Genomic DNA, 23,301 nt, shown 5'->3' on the forward strand with positions numbered 1-23,301 from the left:
TCAATGCCTGTTCATGTGTTGTGTTTACCTTTCAGGTGCGAGGGGATAGTTATGGTTTGACATGCTGGGGTGTACACATGGTGAATGTTCACATGTGATGTGTAGAGAATTCTTCACTGGAACTGCACTGGATCTGCAACTGGGCCACTCTCACCGACCTCGGTCCCTGGCCCAGCCACTCTCCACTTGCACTGCCTCCCTGGCAAACCCTGCACTGCGGTACTGTCTCTCTATCCCTACAGCCCCCCCTTCCCAGCACTTGTCTGCACTTACCTTTGCAGTTGCCACCAGCTGGCCTATGTATTTGTTTTTTGGTCTACTTCCCATGTACTGCACTCCCCCCCCTTCCCTTTGCACTTTTCCCTTCCACCCTACCCCTGCACTTGCAAAATCTAAATGACACCTGGCCTAGTAGTACCGTTGTCTGTCTTCCCTTGTTCCCCCCTCCCTGCCTCATCGCACCTTGAAATACTTGTGTATAGGCCATATCATGTCATGTCATATGTGTGCCTTTTGGTCACACAGGAGAGCTTGTGTTTAAGTAGCTAGGGATGCAGACGATGTGGCACTTCCATGGCAACTATCTCAGGGTGGTAGGGTTGTGACAGTTGACTGTCTCTTTGTCATCATCGAATGTCACCTGGTATGTGCCAGGCCTGTGTGCACTCCGCAGGGGTGGGAGTTTAGGTGAAAAATGTGGCCACAAGCTGGGTCCGGGCTTCCTCGCCACGTGCCCTGTCCCCTCCCATGGGCAGCGCCTGTGCCTTTGGTTGGGGATGTGGGGGCACCACCATGTCCACCGAGACGCCCTGCCGTGTTGCAACATTGTGCGGGACACATGCTAACACAATGATCCTGCACTCTACTGGTGGTGCATAGAGTAGCTGCCCGCCAGAGCGGTCAAGGGAGCGGAAACGTGACTTGAGCACTCAGAATGTGCGCTCCACTATGGCCCTGGTTGCAATATGGGCGGCGTTGTATCTTACCTGGGGTGGTGTGGTGGGGATCCGGATTGGCGTCATCATGTGGTTGCTCAGAGGGTAGGCACTGTCCCCAGGGGAAGTGTAAATGGTTGTGATTATTGTGGTTTGTTTATTTGTGTGTGTGTGTGTGTGACATGCATGCATGTGCAAGGGCATTTGTACTCACCTAGGAGCCATGTGTCACCATGCTGCCCAGCTTCCAGGGCCTGTCTTAAGGTGGACATTCTGTATATGAAACTGTCATGGGTGGAGCCAGGATAGTTTGCATAGACAGAAGTGATGATTCCCTTTGCCTCGCATACCACCTGTACATTGATGGAATGCCAGTGCTTGCGGTTTCGGTAGATGTGCTCAGTGGCCCTAGATGGACGTAGGGCCACATGGGCGCAATCTATGGCACCGAGCACTTTGGGGAAGTGTGCCACCCTGAAAAAATCCAGGACAACGGCCTGCCTTTCTGCGGGTGTTCTGGGCATGTATATGTGCCTGCGGACTGAGGGGCGCGCTGTCATGATTGTCAGTATCTGGTGTAGGCAGCGTGACTGCGTGGCCGGTGAGACCCCCCCCCCACTATGGCAGTAGTCCGCTGAAATGACCCAGTGGCCAAAAATGCAGGACATTGAGCAGCTTCTCCAAGGGGCTCAATGCTTGGGAGCAAAGGGTGGGGTATGTAAGGTCATCTTCCCACTCCCTGACCAGGTCTAGGATGATGTGGGGTGGAAACCTATAACTGCCATAGACCTGGTCATGAGGCATCCCAAAAGGCTTGTCCGTGGTGCGAAAATGCGTGCCCTGGCTATTCTCCTCCTCCTGCGATGTCCCACGATCAGTGCCGAGACAAATGGGGCATTCATCGTAGCTGTATATACGTGTTTGTTGTTTGCGCGCACTTTTATACTGTGCGCGGGGACGCTTCCGCCTGCTTACGTGTGGCGGACGCGTTGACGCCTGTGTGCGTCTTTTGCCGTGCGCAGGTTTCCCGTATTCGGATCCATGAATACGGGTTGTTCGTGTGCGTGTGGGCGTTCCGTGTAGTTCCCTGCAGTACTTCCCCAGTTACGCCTTCTTTTTCACGCTTTATTCCCCATTCCGCGTGTTACGCCCACTGTTCCGCCCACTTTGGTTGTGTGCGCCGCGCTATGTGCGCTTTTGCTGTGCGCGTAGCGCACGCCGTGTATGCCTGCATGCACCATGGCTGGATTGGACGCACGGACAGCGGGAAACACGCGCAGCGTCTTCCTTGAATCGCACGCGTGCGCTGCGTTTCTCGCGCTTGCGCTACCTTGCGCCTACTTGCGCATGGATTTTCGGCGCACGTTTGTTCCATGAATCTGCCCCTTGATGTTGATCAACAATGGGTAATCTGGCACTAGCACACTTCTTTACAATCAATGAGGAGTTAGTATAGGATGTATAAAGTAGCAAAAATACTTTTATGATTTCAAGGGAAAAGCAATGAGGAATAAAATGCAGTACAGAAATACTTGATATGATTTTAGCAAAAGATAAGATAATCACTTTTTCTCTGGCAATTCACCCTCCTCCCCTATGCAATGTAAGAAATGGAAGGAGATGGAAAGAGGAGCACACAGTTCTCAGGAATGCAATCAAATACAATACGACATTCAGTTCCCCCCCCAGCAAGCTTAGAGGAAACAGGTAGGAGTTTGAAACACAGGCCCAAAAGGCTTTTTAAATGTGATGGCGATGGATGGGAAAATGTGCCAACTGATTTTAATTCCCTCTAGAGATTCAGGGTGAGTGGGAGATGTGTGTTGGTATTAGTTCAGGCTCACTTTAGCAATGCTCTATGAGTTATTACCAAGTTGCAAACGGATTTTAACAAAAGAAAGAATGGAGCTGCTATTTTGACAAGCGGAGAAATTGAGCCAAAATCGCAAATCGCGGTAAATTTAGCGAGTGCGTAAATCGTGATTGCGGTAAAAGTATAAGGAGTAGGAAGTCGGTTCTAGGCTTGTTGGAACGCGTAGATTCTAAGCTTTCAGAGGAAAGTTAAATTGCGTTCCTAGCCCAAACGGTTCCAGAGATATGGACGATTAAATAAAGGTAGTTTTTCGGATTTAAAGTAAACTCAAAATGACAGGTGACAGCTTGCAGCTGCAGAATTGACAGGTGACAGTTGTACAGCTTTAAAAATGACAGATGACACGATTTCTAGGAGGCAGTTCTACTTAGGTTAAACTAGTTTCGATTAGATTATTTTAACTAAGAGATTGGTTCTGCACAGTTCTGCTAGGTACTCACAATATAAATTTGAACTAGGCCTCGTCACGGATCTGGTCTACACGTCCGGCTGCGGTTCTGTCTGCTCGCCTGGTCAATCGGGCACCGGTTCTGCTCACAGCGATCTGGGTCAGCTCTGCTCTGCTGGTCTAGCCTCTCTGGATTCTGGATGTAACACTGCTTTCTGGGTACTGCTACAGGTTCTTGCAAAAATTCTCGGCAAAACTTCAAACAGCTCGCCCGGCTGTTGAATAGTTTGGTTAGTTTTGAGGCCTGCTGAAGAGGATTCAGCTGGTGGATTCAGGCCTCTCTGCTACAAATTCTGGAGTTAATTTCTGCTACAGGTTCTGGAGATTGATGGATTTGAAGTCTGGATCTCTGGATGTGAAGTCGTCGGTCAGCATGCTCCGCAGCAAATGGAATTGAATGTCTCTACCTGTCCCAGCAGTCTCTCTTTATGTGTTTTGAAAATGGGTGTGTGCCTGGGCCTAGCTAAGCCTGCCCCTCTCTACTTGTCATTGGCAAATTCCTCCTCTCTCCCTTGATTGGGGGAAGGAAATGTGAGTCAGAGTGATGTTGTAGGTTTTATGGTAAGAGGAACCTCCCCTTGTCAGATTGCACACAAATCTATTTCTGACCCAAATACATATTTATCTATGTACCATTTTTCTAATATTATAGGTCCAGTTAACATATTTTCTGTAGCACCAAACCATCTGATCCCTGTCTTTGTACGATGTCGTGTCCACTGATGACAGAATTCTCCTCTTTTCATACAGATAACGACCTCTGAACCTTTCCAGATTTTACACAAATGTGCACCAGGGATATGGGTTACAGATGATAAAGTGTCAGATTTTTAACATGCATACATTTGGAGTGACAACCTTTTTCCGCTACTCTCCCCAGGAACATACCCCAGGGTCCCAACACCTCTTAAAATGTGCACAGAAAAATCACAAAAATAATGATATTACTTATATAATTCTGACAAGTCCGCACTATGAGTTATCTATCTTTTTAAAATTATGCTCTGGTCAAAAAAGGGGTGTGGCTCCCCACATCACAGGGTGGAATAACTGGTTTATCCACTTCCCCCAAGCTCAGCTGGCTTGCAGAGGCACTGCCTCTCCCAGTTTCCCCTAAGAGGAAGCTATTTTACGACGCCCCCAATATAACATTTGCCTGAGTCCAGGACAGGCCTTTGTTCAACTCCCTGTGGTCCCCAGCTGCTCCACCCCTAATCTAATCAGAGAGGTGTTAACTCCTTTTGGCCAGGGGCAGAGTGGCTGAGCATCCAGTTTCAACTCCTGTCGGGGGTAGTTGTCAAGCAGAATTCAGTTTCATTAAGCCAGGTTTCAGCTAAATGTCACTTTTTGTTCCCTGTTTTCTACATTCAAATCAAACTGCCAATTTTTACCTATACATTAAATAATTACTTCCTTCAAGTCATTTCAGAATATAGTTTTACATTGTATCCACCTCTTAGCAAGTCTTTCCTTGGTCTGGTTTTGTTTAATTTGTTCAGTTTTACACAAAAGTCTGGTGGTTTTAAAACGCTGGCTTTCTGATAGTGGTGAGTACTGGTAATGCAAACATTTTTGGGATTAAGAAAATGAATTCCCCACAGTTCTGAATTGCATTTTGGCAATCAGCATTGCCATTCCCAATGGTTTCAGGCTACTGTGTGTTTAGCCCAATTGTGGTTTTAGGCAGTGCCCTCCTGTGCTCACAACATAGGCAAAAATGGGTGGCAGCCTACTCTTCATGTTTTCCCTGTGCACTCACTGGGGAGTTCTGGCCATCATGATGTTTTCCATGCCAGTACGGCACAGTTTTATGGTAGGGCTTGGATGCATGGGTAAAAACATCCCACAATACAAAGGCATAAAAATCCTTTATGTTGTCCACTTTTGTGCTTTAATGTTATAGCAACGTGTCTAGTGAATGCAGGAATGGTAATATCCTTCTTCACCTGTAGCTCAATTGCATATGGCACCAATTGAGCACAATGATAAGCCTGTCTTTTATCTTCAAATTCAGGGGCAGGTCCCCCTAGTCGGGACCACACTTTTTGATTAAGAAAATCCAACACCATACACATTCTGTGCATAATGTTATTTCCCAAATAAAAAATCACTTTGTGTACCACTCACTATCCACACATTGTGGTATATGGTTTTCTGTCCAACAATAATTTTTATCATACACCTTCCTGCAATTCTATTTTCAAAATCTAGATTGTCCAACCCGGCAACACATTGGTTTTAATTCTGAATTCTGTGATCTCCTCCCTTTCCATTATTTTCTGAAGTAACTTAACTCCTTTCTTGTTCAAGTGCTAAAATGGCTTTTATCTTTTCAGAATGGCCATTTATACCAACATGAATCCATGGCTGCTCATCGTCCAGCTGTATTTCAGAAAGGGTTGTGATATGTTTTTCTGTGGCTACTTCAGGGATAGTATTTTGCTTGCACTGCTTGCACTTCTCACTACCTTCATTTAGGTAAAAGCGCAATATATTTTCATCTATTTCAGTTTGCCATTTTTTCCTAAGATCTAAGTAAATCTGCATTGATTGCTTCTCCTTTTCAATTTGCTTTTCACCCTGACACATCAGGATGACAGTGACACTAGGCGCACAGCCATTTTGAAAATGTACCTCCACTGCATCATTTGATTTGACAACAGTATGACATTCGTTTACACTGCTGTTCTGTGAGTATTTTCTTAGGCCTCAATGGTTTCTTTGTCAGAGACCACAGGACACCATTCACTCCATCAATGAGGGGTGACAACCTTTTTAAGCAATCCGTTCCCATCAGGAATGGAATTTCACTGATAGATGTGATCAATACCTCCTGTCTCATTCTGTGTTTCCCTATCTTTATGTCTACTTCAGTGACACATTCGATAGGTACCTCTTCACCATTAAAATGATGTACTGGCCCTTCATTGTGTCTCACTTTGATCTGATTTTGTGGGGATCTTCCTTCATTGATACTTATTACCAACTCTTTGGACATAATCATGGCCTGTGCACCTGTGTCAATCATTGCAAATGTATTGCACTTTTCTTTCACAGTAATGGGAGCAGAATACCTCTCCTCCTCTTCTTCTAATACACACAAAAAGTGTGCCTTTCTGCCGATTTCAGGACTCACGTTTCTCAGGCCCTTCTCACTTTTTGCCATGCACATGGGCAAATTAAATTTTATTTTTCCCCCCTTTTTGCCCATCTCATCTCGGGAATCTTGGTTTGTCTTGTCACGTTCAGAAGTCATCTGTAGTGTAGCCACTGTCCGCCCCTCTGCCTGGGGACCATCAGCGTTTACACTGCAGTTCTTCAACTGAACATGCTCATAAACATCACAGGGTAAGTTGTCACTTTCTAATTCTGAGCACCTATTGGTGTCTGGTACAGTATCAGCCTTTTTGATTTCTTCAAATATATGTGGCTCAAAAAAACTCTTCAGGTGGCTGGGCTGTACCCCCCTTAATGTACTCCCTTTTCCTGTTTGCATTTTATAGGCATTTTGATCATCTAGGGAGGATATTTTAGCCATCACACTTACTTCTCCATCAGTTATTTTATCAGTGCACATGATGTCTTTTCTCAGGGCTAAACCAAACCTCTTTTTTAGGTGTGGTTGCAATCCCTTATGAGAAAAAGTTGGATGAACACATCCAGCTAAGTCCGGCACTCTCTGTTGGAGCTCGTCTGGAGCTCACTGTTCAGATTGTGTTTGTTTTAATGTTTAATAAGCTTAGAGTTCATCGCTCATGGATATCTAAAATCGTATTTAGAGCCACTTTAGAAAAATTTCAAGAGTGTAATCCTGAATCTGAGCAGCATCAACAGCTGGGTGTTTTGCTAAATAAGAAGCAGACTTGTTTCATTTTGTGTACAGTTGTTTTAATGCCAATGCATTTCGGAGCGTATCTCTGTCTTCAGGGCGTTAACCATACCACTTATTGTAAATTCTTACATAATTATAATACGAGAATAAATGAAAATGTTACAATCCACATCATGTGAAAATTCCAAATCAAAACAAGATTATAATTCCAATCAATAGTTTGAGAGTAAATAACCAATATTAACATAGTTGAGTACACAAATCAACAAATGCATAAAATGAATAATTGAAAAACATACATACCCAGTAAAGGTAATTCGTTAAAGATAGCAGATTAGATGGTGGGGGGGGAGAAAACAACAACATAGAGCCCTTGTTAGGTAAAAGTAGGTACATATTTGCGCACATTCATTTCTAAATCCAAAATAAATCCCATACATGACTATCATGTTTTCAAAATTACCTCAATCCTTTTCCTGTGGTGTCTAGCACCCTTTTTTAAAGAACAGCTTCTTACGTACAGCACTCCAGCCGGCTGTATTCTAAATTTAAAGAAAAGTAATACTATCAATGATGTATACTGTAATCATTGTTCTATATGTATACAAACGTTATACCTAATTCTTCTTAAATGTGGGGCACAGACTCACCCGTAGTGTTGTTTAAAGGTCTGGATGAGATTCTGTCTAACGCTTCACTCGCGCTCTGCCTGTGTTGCATATACGCTGGTCCACGGGGAGCCCTGTTCCAAGCAAAAAAGGTGAAAAATGCCTTCTAAGTGGTTGCTGAGGTAACCACATACGTTGTGCGTGGTCACCTGACCACTATTCAGTACTACGTCGTCACGCGTCCTGTGTTTCCATGGAAACCAGGAATTCGGACGATTAATATACAGAAAAAGTGCCGGCGCATACTGCACTGCTGTCAGGTATTTCAAATAACGATTGCTGCGTGCAGGTTTCAATGGAGACTTATAGTGACTCAGTGATGCTATTAAACAAAAATCAATGTAACTGCCCCATTGAGCGTACGCTCGCGCCTGGCTGATGGCCTGCGTGGCGACGCCTTGGGTCCCGTGTCCCCCATTGAGGCGGGGAGACGGGATGTTGGGGGTAATTACATTCAATTATACCGCTGCATATGCGTTTATGTTTCCCATACGATTACTTATTAACCGATGTCATTACGTAAGCCTCAGACGTACTAAGTTATATTCTAACTTCTGTCTACATGTTCGTTAAGAGTGTGTTACACTAAGCATAAACTGAATATCACGTAAACAGGTGAAGTTAAATGATGACTGATATTCTGCACTATCCGTAATGCTTGCGCCCAAAAATATTATGTACGTTACTCTGTATGTGTAGTTTACAATAATGATGATAGCTTGTGCATGTTCTATCAGGCATGTATATTGCATTGTGTGTAGCAACCATCTGTCTGGATCTGGTTGTCGGACCTAAAATGCCTAGGTCTCATCCTTGCACCGCTTTGGTTGCAATCCCTGCCTCATTCTCATTTAGGGGCATCTTCATGTTTAAATCAGTAAGAAATTCAGGACTGTTACACAAAACTGGTTTATGGGATTCTGTATTTTTATCGTTGCAAGTGCCATTAGTATTTAGTCACTTATTATCAGGGGTCACCAGATCGCTTCTGCGACCTTCCGCTCCTTCATTTGATGACTGTTTTTGAACTGCACAGAGTTTCCCTATCTGTTCGGACAACATTTGTACTTGGGCCTCAAGACATTGAGATCATTTCTCTAAAATCTTCTCTTTGTGGCCTAGACCGGTAGTGGTTACTTTCACCCTGGTTAAACCTGTTCTGGTACCTCTCAGGAGATTGGTTTCTATTTGGATTGTTTCTGAACTCTTGATTCATGGAGGGTGGGGAATGTGGTGTGCTCATTCTTTGGTTATGATCCATTGGTGGTGGTGATCGATTATAGTGGCGCGGGGCATAGTCCACATTTTGTTTTTCATTTTGCGAGTACTGTTCCCTATGCTGGTTTCCATTTTCAATGAACCTATCCACATATCGTGATCTGTCCCAATAGTGTTGGGACAAATCTGCGTTGTGCCCCCAATGTCTGGTAGGGACCATTATTTCTTTGACCCTGATCTTGTCTCTGATTGTTATTTCTGCATTACATATCGGGCCAGTATCCCACCCGGGGTCTGTCTCTCATGTACCTAGGACTAATGTAACTCTCTCCATTGCTTGGATCGTGTGATTGAAACTTTGGCACCTGAGGTGGCAGCCTTTGTGGTGCACCCCTCTGATGGGATGTTCTGGTGGGAGTCTGGGCTGATTCAAGCGAAATTTTGGCAGACCTTATCTCCATTACTGTTGCTGAGGAGTCTTTAGAGTTTGATCTTGTTTCTTTTACCCTATCTACCTCTCCACTCTGGCAATAGACACCTCATATAGTTTTGTACCTTGGTCTACAATCCATTCAAGGGGTTTCTCACAATCAAACTCGCAAATCAATTGTGATATAATATTGTTTTGCAAGTCATAGAAATAAGCAGTCTTAAACTCAATCGAGTTAGGATTAAAACATACATCAAAGCAAGATGAAGCTCTCATCAAATCTTGGAGAAATTGTCGAGGTGACACATTTGACCCAGCTGTCATTGTGTATGCAGCTTTCTTTGCATCCTGCAATGACTGATATGGAGAAAAATGGTGCCCAACTTCCTTTTCAAATTATGCCCAGGACATGTTTTCCTGTTCATTCAAACCTCTGATAATACTCGCTGTGGCAGCATTAAATGAAAGTATTGTCTATCTTGTTCCTTGGGTATATCTAAGGCTTTAAATATATCATGCACTGCTTCGAGATGATCTTCTATACAGCACTCCCCTCCTTTCTTGAACGGTTTAAGTAGGGCCTTGATTGATTTCATAATCTTGATAGGGCTACTTGATGCTACATTTGGAGTTGTATTATTCCGTGGATCAACCCTTTTCTCAGGTGTGTGGGATTGGTGGCAACCCCCAATGGGTGAGTCAAATCCCCCAAAGGCGTTGCAACCAGGCCCAGAAACTGGCACAGCCACCAGGACCTTATTTCCCTGTGTAGAAATTGAGTTAACCTCAATCCCATTGAATGTGGTGCCTTGTCGCTTTTCCTGAGACCTGAAATCGCATATATGTTGTTCCAAATCTTTGCACTATTTATGGAGCCAGTCTGCCTTCTGACTCAAGTAAGTATTCTCATCACCCATTTTATTAATCACATCCTGCATCTGACTTATTTTCATTTGGCATTGCTCAAATTCTTTGTCCCTTTCGTCTCTTTCCTGGAACATTTTAGCTATTTCTTGCTCAATGGCTTGAAGCTCACCTTCTTTCTCTAGATTCTCTCTTTGTAAAGCTTGCATCTCTAAGATAACCTCCTCTTTGTCTTGTCTAATGTGGGTTACCAACCGTTTTAGGTGTTTCATCTCATGCTCACCGTCTTCAAATTTTGTTCTTCTTTGAGAAAATTGGGTGTCAAATTCACTGCAATTTGATAGACATAACTCTAGTTCTGCTTTTAACTTTTTCTCCTGTTCATTAGCTCCATATAATTTGATGTTTAGTCTGCTAATTAGTTTAGCATCGTTTTCTTGCATTTGCAGAGACCTATTTAAAATGAATTACATTTTGTCACAGAGCCATATCAAACATTCTCTCTCTGAATTTTTGTCAGCAGCATTAAATAATCTCAGAAGACAGACCTGAATTATGCTGCCCTCTTAAAAAATGCTGTGCGGTCACGCCACTGTATGGCATTATCTGACAACCATATTCCATGTGCATATAATTTTGCCTCCAAGTACTTTACCAGTTCTGGGAACGTGGCTTCAATTTGAGACATCATGGACTTCAATTTCCAGCTTTACACTAATCTCACAAAATAAACTCCCTTTAATGCACGCATGGCAGTGTGGGACACACTTGCCACGGCCAGTAATTGTTCTACCGTCTGTTCCAATTTTATGTTTGTCATGGCCACTGAGCAAGGACCACAAGCTCCATCACATATAAAGGGTCCAGTTGAACCCAGTCCTGGCGCCTTTGGAGCCAGGCTCATGAGAAAGTGTGCTTTGCACACTTTTATTCTGGTGCATGTGTTGTTTCCTCCCCTGCAGGGCCCTCACGTGCATCCAGGTCAGGCGTGGCCATAGGAATCATGGGCGTAATTTTAGGGGGGACAGGAGTGTTTGTCCCCCCCAACGTCCATGGCACACCATTTTATCCCCATTCATTTAGCTGGTGCACCGTTTCATCAGATGTCATTTCCCCCCCCAACATTTTCAGCAAAGTTACTCCACTGATAGGAATACATTGGGCTGCATGTGCAGCATCTTCTGGGAGTGGCAGGGTGGGGCCACAAGGCAGAGAAAAGGGGCGTGGCTCGGACCATTCTATTTAAGCCTGCCCCGATCGCATTAGAACGCTTTGCGTTAGTATGCTTACAGCAGCGTAACGACCGCCGCCTGAAGCGCTTCTTACCAGATTTCATCAATACCATTGCCTGAAGCGCATCTTAACTGATTCCAGCAATACCATTTCCTGAAGCGCATCTTACCTGATTCCAGCAATGCCATCGCCTGACGCTCATCTTACCGGACTCCAGCAATAATCGTCGCCTGCAGCGCAGCTTATCCGATTCCAGCAGTCACCGCAGTTGGAAGCGCATCTTTACCTGTTCGGTGCTTCGGACACTTGCTCGGGAGCTCATCTCGGTCAGCATCCTCGCTGATCCAGCCATCCATCGCCCGCCGGCAGCTCTTCGGATAGCTGCTTCCCGTCTGACTTCGCCGGGCCATCCCTGCAGGAGAAAAAGGACAAATAAGGTTAGAAATAACATAAAGACATTACGCGAAGGTCGCGCGCAACACAATCCTCGCGCTTGACCTTAGAACCAAACTTACCATCTATTTGGGACATCGTAAAATCCTCAGATCTCCATTGGGGCTCGCTTCCGACTCCGCTGGGACTCGCATCTATTGGGGAGAAGGAAAGACATTACAAGGGATACGGACAATAATCACTGAAAAAGACATTGCAAAAGAATACAGACAATAATCATGTTAAAGAACACTTACCTTTGAAGGGGATCAGCCACAGCCGGTCTGGGCTGCCACACACATGGACCAGTGAAGAAACTAGGTCTATCCAAGGCACCCCTGCAGTTGAAAAGCAGGACAGAGAGCTCACCCTCATAAATAAACAGGTGAAACTATATGGGTAGGCGCATGCTCACCACATTCTGGGAAGAAGGGATTGAGGGAAACCACAGACATATCACGGCATTCTAATAGCCTCTTGTATTCTCGCAGGAGCATTATCAACAACCAGCGCAGTCCACAACACAGGAGCTGGGGAAGAAACCTGACCCAGGGGAGCCAGTTCCATGGGCTGCCACCATGTCCCGACGTCCTAGAAGAGACCAGGTGTGCGTAACAATGTTGGAGACTTTGTCTTTCGGGTAAATTCCGGATTTTGTGGTATTTTGGCAGTAAATTGGCCTTACCTCATTTGGTGGAAATTCAGTATTATCCTATTTTGGATGACGATCTTATTCTGGTGGTAATTTAGTGTTCGCCTACTTTGGTTGTAATTTTTTGTGGCATCTTATTTTCACGGTATAGTGGTAATTTTTTGTGGTATCTTATTTTCTACAATACTGCCCCATAATAAGACAAACTTTCCCTCTTTATAATTATGATAGACCTTGGTCTGACAATAAAAAAAAAACTGGATTTAGCACACTTTTAGGGAATCCAGTAAGATTACACAGAATGCCACTTATTGCATGTAGCTCATGTTACTGATTATTTACATCAGTAACCCATGTGCTTTAGAGGGCACCGCTTTCTATTCAGCATGCAGAGAAAGCCCACACACACACAGACACAACTTTCGATTTTACATATACAAATATTCTTCCTTGTTTCCTAAATTTACCGTTGGCGGTAACAAATGTGGTAAATGTTTTACCACCGTGGTGTAAACATAAAAATCTCCCAGTTATTTTTTCTCCTTTGAAACAGTGACCCACACATGAAATGAGTGACACAAATAAACAGGCCAGTCTTATTTCGGTAATTTCAAATGCTGTTATTATTTACCTTACATCCTGGATTACACAACCAAAAATATTAATATGACATTACATGATATTACCATTACATGCTCTTACCAACAGTGGATATAGCTTCATGCCTCTAAAAGATAAACACATCGCAACAGGGAAAATATTTTTAACATGGTGTGCAGCTCTTTTTACACAGTGCAGAAATGCAGAGAAAAAAAATATATAACACTTTTGTTTTCAAACGTGACTCACTACACTGTCTGCCAATAAATACAATGCATTCCATACATTCTCACACTCCTCATTTAAGACCTAACTCACCAGAGTATGCAAGGTCTGAATCTCGTGCTGTCGGATCTTATCTGTGCGAACCCCGCCTTTGGCATTTCATTCAATCCGAAGCCAGGAAGACTCTCTCTCTGCCCTCTTCAGGCTTTCTTCCAGCTGCAGCCCCCGGAGCACACCATCCTACAGTGTGCTGATAGGAACCGAATCTCCGACTGACTGGCAACACCCCCCTTTCCAGCTGTTTACATTTCCTCTGTCTGTCCATCACAAATTAAGCCAGCCTTCCCTGACATAGTTCTAACACCCCCAGTCTTCTCCCAGTCACATTACAAGAGCCTTCATGTAACAACGTATTTCCTGCCAGAACAATGGATCTTTCATTGTACAAAAAAAGTTTCCTACTGTGCATATTTTCTCTTCTCCACAGAAAAGCGCCAAAACCGAATGTATTTTCATCTGTGTTTACCATTTGCATTGCAATGTTAATTTGGGACAATTAGTTGGTTACGGGGCTTTTGGTTAGTATATTCTGTTATATATAGGTTATCTCCACAATACAGTTTGTCACAGATAGAAATACCTAATGTGTAAGTATACACATTGACCCTATCTTTTTCTGCATTCTGTTTTCTTTATATGTAAAGCCAAATGTGGCAATTTACCTGCTTCATGTAACTTCCCATCTGTTTCCTATCTTCAGGTTAGCCTCATTGCCCTGCTAGTCTGTACCCTTACATTGTCCTCACATGTGTCCATGTGCATTTTAAAATGACTGCATATTTTTCTGAATGCTTTTGAAAACAAATACACATCTTGCTGGCTGCAAACTGAGAAAGAAACTGAAATCATTTTGCTTGAGTATTTTTTTTTATAATGAACATCCATTTTACTGGCTGCATCTGAGAAAAGCTGTAATTTGCACCCATTTCAAAATGGCTGCTTTTAAACACTGCCAATGAAACACCCATTTTGCTTCCCTGGGAATCTGTACACATCTGCTGTTATTTTCATGAATCAGCACCCAAATACCCCTACAGGACAAAGCAATACAGCTGAGGGTGATAGAAGGGTGCTTATTCCAAACCCTAAAAAAACAACTACTGAAAAAGCCATCTTAGGTAGATGAGGTGAGCGAGCTGGCCAAAATCTTAGAAAGAGTGGACGCGCAAGCAGCGTTGATGTCGGGGGGGGGGCACCAGCAACAAACAGGACAAAAACGAGCTCATAACAGCGATCCACCCAACCAGCCAACACCCTGGAGACAGAGGAGCTGCAGGAGAAAACCAGACTGGCCCCAGACCACAAAGACAGTGCTACCGCTGTGGGATGGCGTTTCTTCATGGCAATGAATTTGCATCCTTTGCAAAGCATATGGGTTTCACACATCAGAAGATTACTCCTAGATGGCCGCAAGCCAATGGACTGGCGGAGCGGTTTATGGCCTCCATTAAGAAAACGGTGCAGAGAGCTTGCATCGATGGCGCGGACCCTCATCAAGCCCTGTGCCAGCTCCTCAGAGATTACCGAAACACCCCCCACGAAGCCACCAACAAGACTCCAGCTGAGCTAATGATGCAATACTAATTTCGCACCCGCATTGCGAGACACCCGATGACCCAGTAGGACGCAGATCCGGAAGTCATAAGAAGGGACACAGAGTGTAAAGAGAAAGCTCGAAGAAAGACAGACCTGAGAAGAGGGGCTATGCCCAAGAAGTTCCAAGTAGAGGATGAAGTTCTAGTACAGCAAGCAACCTCCAGGAAGACTGACGTCCAGTTTGTTCTGAAGCCGCTCAACATCACACCCATTAAGGGGCCTATGGTGACGGCAGGTAATGCGGACAAAGAAGTGACAAGAAACAGCTCCCAGTTTAAGCACTTCATCAAGAGGGAGGATGAAAGACCTACACCGCCTGACCCTCGAGAACCCAGGGACGACCCGTGGAATCCCCCTGAAGGAACCTGTTGCCAAGAGACAGAGCTAATGGAAATAGCAGGCCGCTCATGGGTCGCGAAAGGAGTGCCAGGCCTCACAGGACAATCAGAAGACCATTTCGCTTAGTTGAAGAGTGCTAGGCGGACGTCAGGACATTTGTACGTACGGGGGTGATGTTAAAGGGCTATGTCCCTTTAAGAGGGAGACAGAACCAAGTGGGTAATGATGTGGAAGGTGGGAGGAGAGTAACGAGAGGAACTCAGTACGTAGTATATGTTTGAATAAAGAAGACGTGCAATCCTCTCCGGTGTCGCGTCCTCATTTACTAGTACTATGCCATCCGGCCCAACAAAATGAGGTTATGCCTGGTCTTGAATTTGATGTTAAATGTTGTTTGCCAATTTCGCTCCCCACCCATTGGCTGATCAGTAAAAGAGCCATTTGCTGATTATATTTTCAACCGATCCAAACTGCAGCAGATGTCCCAGTTACACCTAGGAAATCCTTATTGCTTCAAGTGAGAATCTAGCCCTCCTCACACCCCCATGTGAAGGGGCTGAGTTCTTTTTGAATGGCAGAGCAATGTGCGCTTCAAATGCCACTCCGAGCAGCGTGTGGGCAGTCCAAGGGAAGACAATCACAGAGGAGATTATTTGATCGACAGGAGACAGGATTTGAAGGGAGGTAGGAGCAGCCTGGGGGAAACTGACACAGAAAATAAACATTCAGCCATTTTGGATGATTTCCTGCAACATTTCCTTCTCCATTACATCCATTCCTGCCTTGACCCATGGTGATGACAGTAAAAGAAGTGAGACACTTTGTTTGGAACATTAGTATTGATTGTCTCTTAGTGGGTGGCTGTGTCAGGATGAAGTAAGCCACCACCTGAGGTGCAGTTATGCCTACCTACCCAAATGCCCCACATTAGATCATGGAGGCAAGTGTAGCTGCCCGAGAACCAGAGCATCAAACACATGAATTCTGAGTCCACAGTTTTTGACCGTTAGGTGTAATGGAAATGACCCGAAGAGGAGGTGGTCTACGTCATGTGGGTGTGCCAGTCAGTATTACATGGATCTCAAATGGTCTTGCAAAGCCCATGATATACTGTCAGGAAGTCAATTGTTAATGTAACAAACTTGATGCATCTTACTGACTTATCTGTTTAATTCATTGTGCAAAACTGTATGGCAACCCCAAGGTTTTTGAGCTAAGGGCCCACCTTTCTTGAATGGAGATACTATGCTGGTTTCCTGGCCCATTTCTGCACAGATGTATAGAAATAAACTTTGCCACATCACTTGCTGCATATCTACCTATTGCTTTATTTGGTGATGGTGTCTGAACATTCTATTCAGATTAGAAGTCCTGGTTGGATGAAAATATTGTCTCTCTTATTTTTTCTTTAAACTTCTTTCTTTTGGACAGTTTGTAAGGGTGCAGAAGTAAGGCTTGGACACTAAGGTGACATGATTTTGGTTACAGGCTTTTATTAACCAGGAAAAGGGCTGGGAAAACGGTCTGTGCCAAAAGCTAAGAGGGGTTTCCCTACCTCAAAGAAATCTAAGGAAAATGTCAGGAAGTCAAACAAATGGTCAGTCACTGTCGTGACCCAGAACCCTAAATCTGACCCTAACACTAATAACCTAAATCTAATGTGCAAGGGGGTTTCTTCCCAACTTAAAGTGATAATGACAGTTCTTGCCAACAGAAAAGTTCTCAATATCTCGGGGGATTAAAATAAAAAAAGAAATGTATCCATATGGTATTACTCCAATGATTAGGGGTTCACTCCTTTCCCCTGGATTCCTTCTGATCCTACTTAAGGAGAGTATCTCATCTTTATATAGTTTCCTTTCCTTCCATTAACTTTTTGGGTCTGAAATCCTGTACCTCTTTGAATGAACTTCACTGTATTCTTAGATTCTGATACGGGTGCAAGCCCCAGACTTGTAATGCTTTGTTATCCCAGCTTTATGTCCTCTGCTGCCATGCACACATTTTCTTCTGACCTGTCTATTCTGCTTTCAGGGTCTCATACCCTCTTATTCTCATGTTCTCGTATGGGTGCGGGTCCCAGACTTGCAATGCGTAGTTGCAATAACTTGGTTTACTCTCCTGCCAAGTATATGCACTCAGACTTTTGTTGTTATGAGCCATGTATGTGGTCCTTATCTGTTAATAATTCGAATATATTTGTTCCTATGTTTGCCTCATGAACTGTATGGATTTATGAATTTGGAATACATGTATGTAAGAAATTGTCTGAACTGTTATAGGAGGAACATTCAAAAGTGACCAGTAAACAATGATTGTTGTCATTTTAAAATCCAAGGATTCATACAAGATCAAAATACAATGTAATTATACATTTTACTAACATTAATCTCTAGTTCTTGAATGACAATTATAAAGTACAAATATTTTATTATTTCTTCTGAACATATTTTCAGCATACTTTAACACCCCCCGTATGATTCAATGTTCAGTATATAATCCAAGATTATATCATGCAGGGTCAGATAATTGACTCTCCTTTTAAATCTCATAGTTAGCCAAATGTCCTTTGGTAGACCTCACAATTAGCTACCATCAAGCACACCAAGCAGAGGAATTACAGAGTCCTACATCAACCAGGCCCATATGGCCCCTCTGAAAACCATAAATACTGAACTGATCTTTTATATAACATCATTGTAAATAATGTTTCCAATGCTGTTTTCTAACTTTACAGTATGATATTAGTTCTATCCATTTACAATTATTTTCTGTTCCAACAAATACAATCATGTCTCTGAAATTTGGAGTGTCTATTACCAAGATCAGAACAATTTAAATGGTTATCAGAAGTATCAATCATTTTGTGTGTCTGGGAGTCTATTTTATTTTATTGTGTTATAGTCAGAAGACTTTTCACAAATACATAATACAAAAAATAAAAAGGATACACTGCATGTAAAAAGACACAATATCTTAATACCATAACTTAAAAATAATGGAAATACAAAAGAGCTATGAACAAACAAAATAGATTTCAACCAACACAGCAACTTCATGATCACAATTTGAACAATTGACTAAGATCATCAATTAAAGGTTAGAAAGAGACAAATTAAAATATTGTTCCCCTTACAGTTTGATCAAATTTAAGGGTTTAAGAAATCTAAGTACATCCAATACCATGCTAATAATAATTATTAATAATACTAATAATAATCATCTTTGTTTCAGTTCAATTTAACTTTTACAAAATTTCTTTTCATGATAATATACAAATAAATAGATAAATGAATTAATAAATCACTATAAAGAATAAAAATTACAAAGGAAAAGGAGAATAGAAGAATACAAACAAAACTAATACTAAAGCACATATAGTCAGATAACTCAACATTAAGTGCATTAAATGCATCAACAGTTATACATTTAACCACTGAGTATTTAAATAAATGAGTACATGGGGGACATTGTGGTGCACAAACAACTCAGCCATTCTTATCATTCTTATCATTCTTTACTATTAGTAATCCTTCATGGACATTCATAAAACATCATTCTTTCTCCAAAACAGTCATCAGCCATCCCATATGTGGTTACCAGATTCTCAGGTCAGTTATTTATTTCAAATTATTAATTCAAATTATCATACAGTAAGTAAGCCAATTATTTGTAGCCATAGATTATATAATGCAATATGAACTGAGGCAGAATCCGTATTTAAACAATAATGCCAAAAGTCATCAGACTTGGGCATCATACTCAACAAACCCAATGTGCGCAAATAGTTTGAACCCAACTTTGCACATTGGGTCAGAACATGTCAGGGGCTTTCAAGTTTGTCCTTGCTTTTACAAATACGGCAGGTTCGCATATCTCTAGGCATTTTTATAAAGGCACCCTGTGTCACAAGTAATGGGAGTTGAATCGTTCGGCCGTAGCATGAAACTATGCACCTTTGGATTTGGGCACTTAAGTAGATATTGCCGTATATTAAGATAACTATAAGAAACGCCTATCATATAGGCATGATTATGTCATTTTTCTAGGTGAGTGTATTTATTCAACCAATCATGACGTTTGATCTTCCTCGAATATATTTTGTTGTTGGAAAGCTCTGTACCACAACTAAAATCGGGTACCTAATTGATCTCATGGAAACATTCCAAATTAAAGGAATGGTTCGCCCAAACATTTTCATTGCAAAAAAAGATGGGCAATAATAAAAAAAATCTTGAGAAAATGAAGCTCAAAATTTTAAAAAGGAAGCACATGGGGGCATCCATTTTGTGAAATGGATGCTCGCCTGTGCTTGCTTTTGCGGCACTAATGAAGGAAAAGCCAGCCAGCTGTAGTAAACAAAAGCTACCACTGGGTGGCTTTTCTTTCATTGGTGCCGGGACTCGGAGGACGCAGACCGGAGACTACAGGCAGAAAAGCTGCTGCTGCATCTCGGTAAGTGCTATTTATTTAAAAAAAAATAAGTACTAGCTGTGCTTTTTTTTCTAAGTTTTTTGGGCTGGAGGAGCCCGGAAAACTTAAAAATAAAACCGCAGCTTTAAAAACGTATTTATGTTTGCAGTAGTTTTTGAAGCTACCGCACACATAAATACAACGTTATTGTGTTTGAAAACGCTGTGGTTTTTCTTTCCAAGTTTCTCAGGCTGCTCCGGCTCGGAGGAGCCTGAGAAACTTGGAAAGAAAAACCGCAGCGTTTTCGAACACAACCACGTTAAAGCAGCTTTAGGCAGAAACACAACGCGGTTGTTTTCTGAAATGCTAAACGCTGCAGTGTTTCTGCCTGTGTTTCTGTTTCTGCCCCTTTCCCATTTGGGGCTTTTGGGCTCCCCGTGGGGAGTCCGAGAGCCCCAAATGGCAAAACAGCTTTAGGCAGCAAAACCGCGGCATGGGAACACAACCGTGTTGTGTTTCTGCTGCCTTGGCTTTCACTTTGGGTCTCCGGAGCACCCGAGACCCAAAAAGATAGCCACGGCAGCAGAAACACAATGCGGTTGTGTTTCAAAAACGCTGCCGTTTTTCTTTCCAAGTTTCTCAGGCTCCTCCGAGCCAGAGGAGCCTGAGAAACTTGGAAAGAAAAAACACAGCGTTTTCAAACACAATAATGTTGTATTTATGTGTGCGGTAGCTTCAAAAGCTACCGCAAACAAATACAACGTTTTTAAAGCTGCAGTTTTATTTCTAAGTTTTCCGGGCTCCTCCAGCCCAGAAAACTTAGAAAAAAACTGCAGCTAGTGTTTATTTTTATTAAAAAAATAGCACTTACCGAGATGCAGCTGCAGCTTTTCTGCCTGTAGTCTCAGATCTCCGTCCTCCGAGTCCCAGCACCAATGAAGAAAAAGCCCCCAGTGGTAGCTTTTGTTTACTAGAGCTGGCTGGCTTTTCCTTCATTAGTGCCGCAAAAGCCAACACAAGCACAGCGGCGGGCATCCATTTCACAAAATGGATGCCCCCATGTGCTTCCCTTTGAGCTTCATTTTCTCAAAATTTTACATAGGGACTTAAAAAAAAAAAAGTGGCAATCGTTTTTTTTTTTATTATTGCCCATCTTTTTTTGCAATAACATTTTTTGGGCCAACCATTCCTTTAAGGCCCGAAAGGTCGGGTGTTTTTGTTTTAACATTTTTTGCGCTCCCCATTATTTTCAATAGCGGGCATTTGGAATTACACTGTGATTTTATGTATAGCAGCCCACAGCATAACATACGCTGCCCTCATCAAAATCAAGCCCAATCCAAGTCGAAGATAGGCCATGGATGTAGACTGGGCCAATGGCAAGATTTTCCTCCAAAAGTTACCCTCTAATACGTCAAGCCATCTCAAATCGGTTATGGGCACCACATCAATTCTGTATAATATAGCCAGCACAATACACTTATTATAAAGCTTCATAGTGACCACCAGGGAAAATCCTGCCGTAGCCTTAGTGAAGTAATTTATGGCATTTGTCAGTTGACTGGCCTTACATTGCTTTGATTCGATAAGGACGTGGTACCTACCTCTAACCGATAGCTCCACACCTAGATACTTGTAGTAGTCAGCATAATCAATAGGGCCTAGTTCAGTTTCTAATTGAACCATTTGTAACATATCCCCCCCGAGACTACCAACATTTGCGATTTGCTCATGTGAATTATCAACTGATTTTTCTTAGTGTATTCAACCAGTATTTTACATTTTTCTTTCACCCCTGCTATAGTCCGATTTATAACTACAAGAACGTCAGCATTTAAAATGCTGGGAATCGGGGTATCATCTATTTTAATAGAGCAACCACAATTAATGATAATGATGTGTTATTTATATAGCGCCTTAATCCAAAGCGCTTTACAGAGCACATATTTACATACAATATCACCCAACCAAAATTGGTACTCATTTATCGACCTCAGAAGGATGAAAGGCTGAGTTGTCTTTGCCGGGATTCGAACCTGCGACCTGCAGATCATGCTCTGATCGCAGCAGCGAGCGCTCAACCCGCTGAGCTATCTTACCGGTGTTACAATTAGATACCAGTGTCGGCGGAAGGTCATCCAAATATAGGTTGAAGAACAGGGGTGCAAGTGAACACCTGTCAGGAAACGGTCCCGGGTTCGCAATTTCCCTCCAGTTACCTTGTCCGCTCGCCGGCAGCAGCGATTGCTTTTGCCGGATGAAAGACGGGGGGCGGTGGTGTCTTGTCCACGAACTGCCTTTCGCAGACGCATTTGTCGGAAACCGTGTTTCCGACGCTTTGCGTGGAGGTTACCATGGAGATTACGGCAGTGGGCGCGTAGTTTCCCACGTGATTCTTTACGCAGTGGGTCACGTGATCGACTTACTGCCGGCAGTTCGGTATTTAACTCTCCCTCGCACTCCAGCCGCTGCTTCTGATCGTGTTTTATCAGCAGTATTCGTTTATGCTTGGATTTTCTGGTACCTTTTGACCTCGGCTTACGTCTTTTGGATTTCTCGCCCGGATTGCCCTTTCTTATGGTGTCTATGAACATTGACCTTGGATCGTTTTAGGATTACCTTGCCCAGTGATTTTGTTTTGGTAGATTTGGACCGTGGAGGCCGGTGACCACTTCCTCTTTGATACTTTCTTCTGGTTTCCCCTCTCTCTGGGACCTGTACTTGCTTGCTTGTTTTCTTTCTCTCCCATCTGGTATCACTGTCCCTTCTTCCCGTGTTGTCCTTAGGCGTCCTCGTGCCGGCGGGAATAGGTTGAGGTGCTGGACTAGAGACTGCCTTGGCACCATAGGCGTCCTCGTGCCGTCGGGACAGGTGATTGGGGATTTGGACACAAACCTTGAACTGGAGTGGACTCCTGAGAGACGACAAGGACAAGTACTCGTCTGGGATCCGGAGAATGTTGGTAAGAAACTTTTCACTTCTTTTGCCATATCTCTGCACCTCTGGTTTCCTCTTGCTAAACACCTTTTTTCGTGTGGTCTCCAGAACTAATCAGTCTTGAGAGTTAATTTGTATGGAACTTATTTGCTTAATGCCACGTTTTCTCGGCATTCAATATTAGCTGGTAATTAGTTGTACTTCTCTGCAGTGACCTGGAGTAACCTGGATGTCCTCAACATCGTGACGAAGTTTGCGGTCCCAACAGAATTACAACATCTTTCGATCAATTAGTTTCTCAGTCTGTCCTTTTGTACTCCTGAGAATCGCATTGATAGGAAGATTTAATTACTTCACGACGTGTCAACAAGGAGCAGTTCGTCTAAGGATTCTGACAGAATCAGAAGCCTTCCTTATGGACACTGCTAGTGATCCGTTGGCCGTCTTAGTGCAATTAGTGGCCGACCTACGTGCTGATATGACAGCGGCCCATGCGGACACCCACTGACGCATTGATGATATGCAGGCTGGGATCAGGGAAGTGAC

Source organism: Ambystoma mexicanum, chromosome 2q (genome assembly GCF_040938575.1).
Source record: "Ambystoma mexicanum isolate Mex_15411 chromosome 2q, UKY_AmexF1_1, whole genome shotgun sequence".
Lineage (NCBI taxonomy): Eukaryota > Metazoa > Chordata > Amphibia > Caudata > Ambystomatidae > Ambystoma > Ambystoma mexicanum.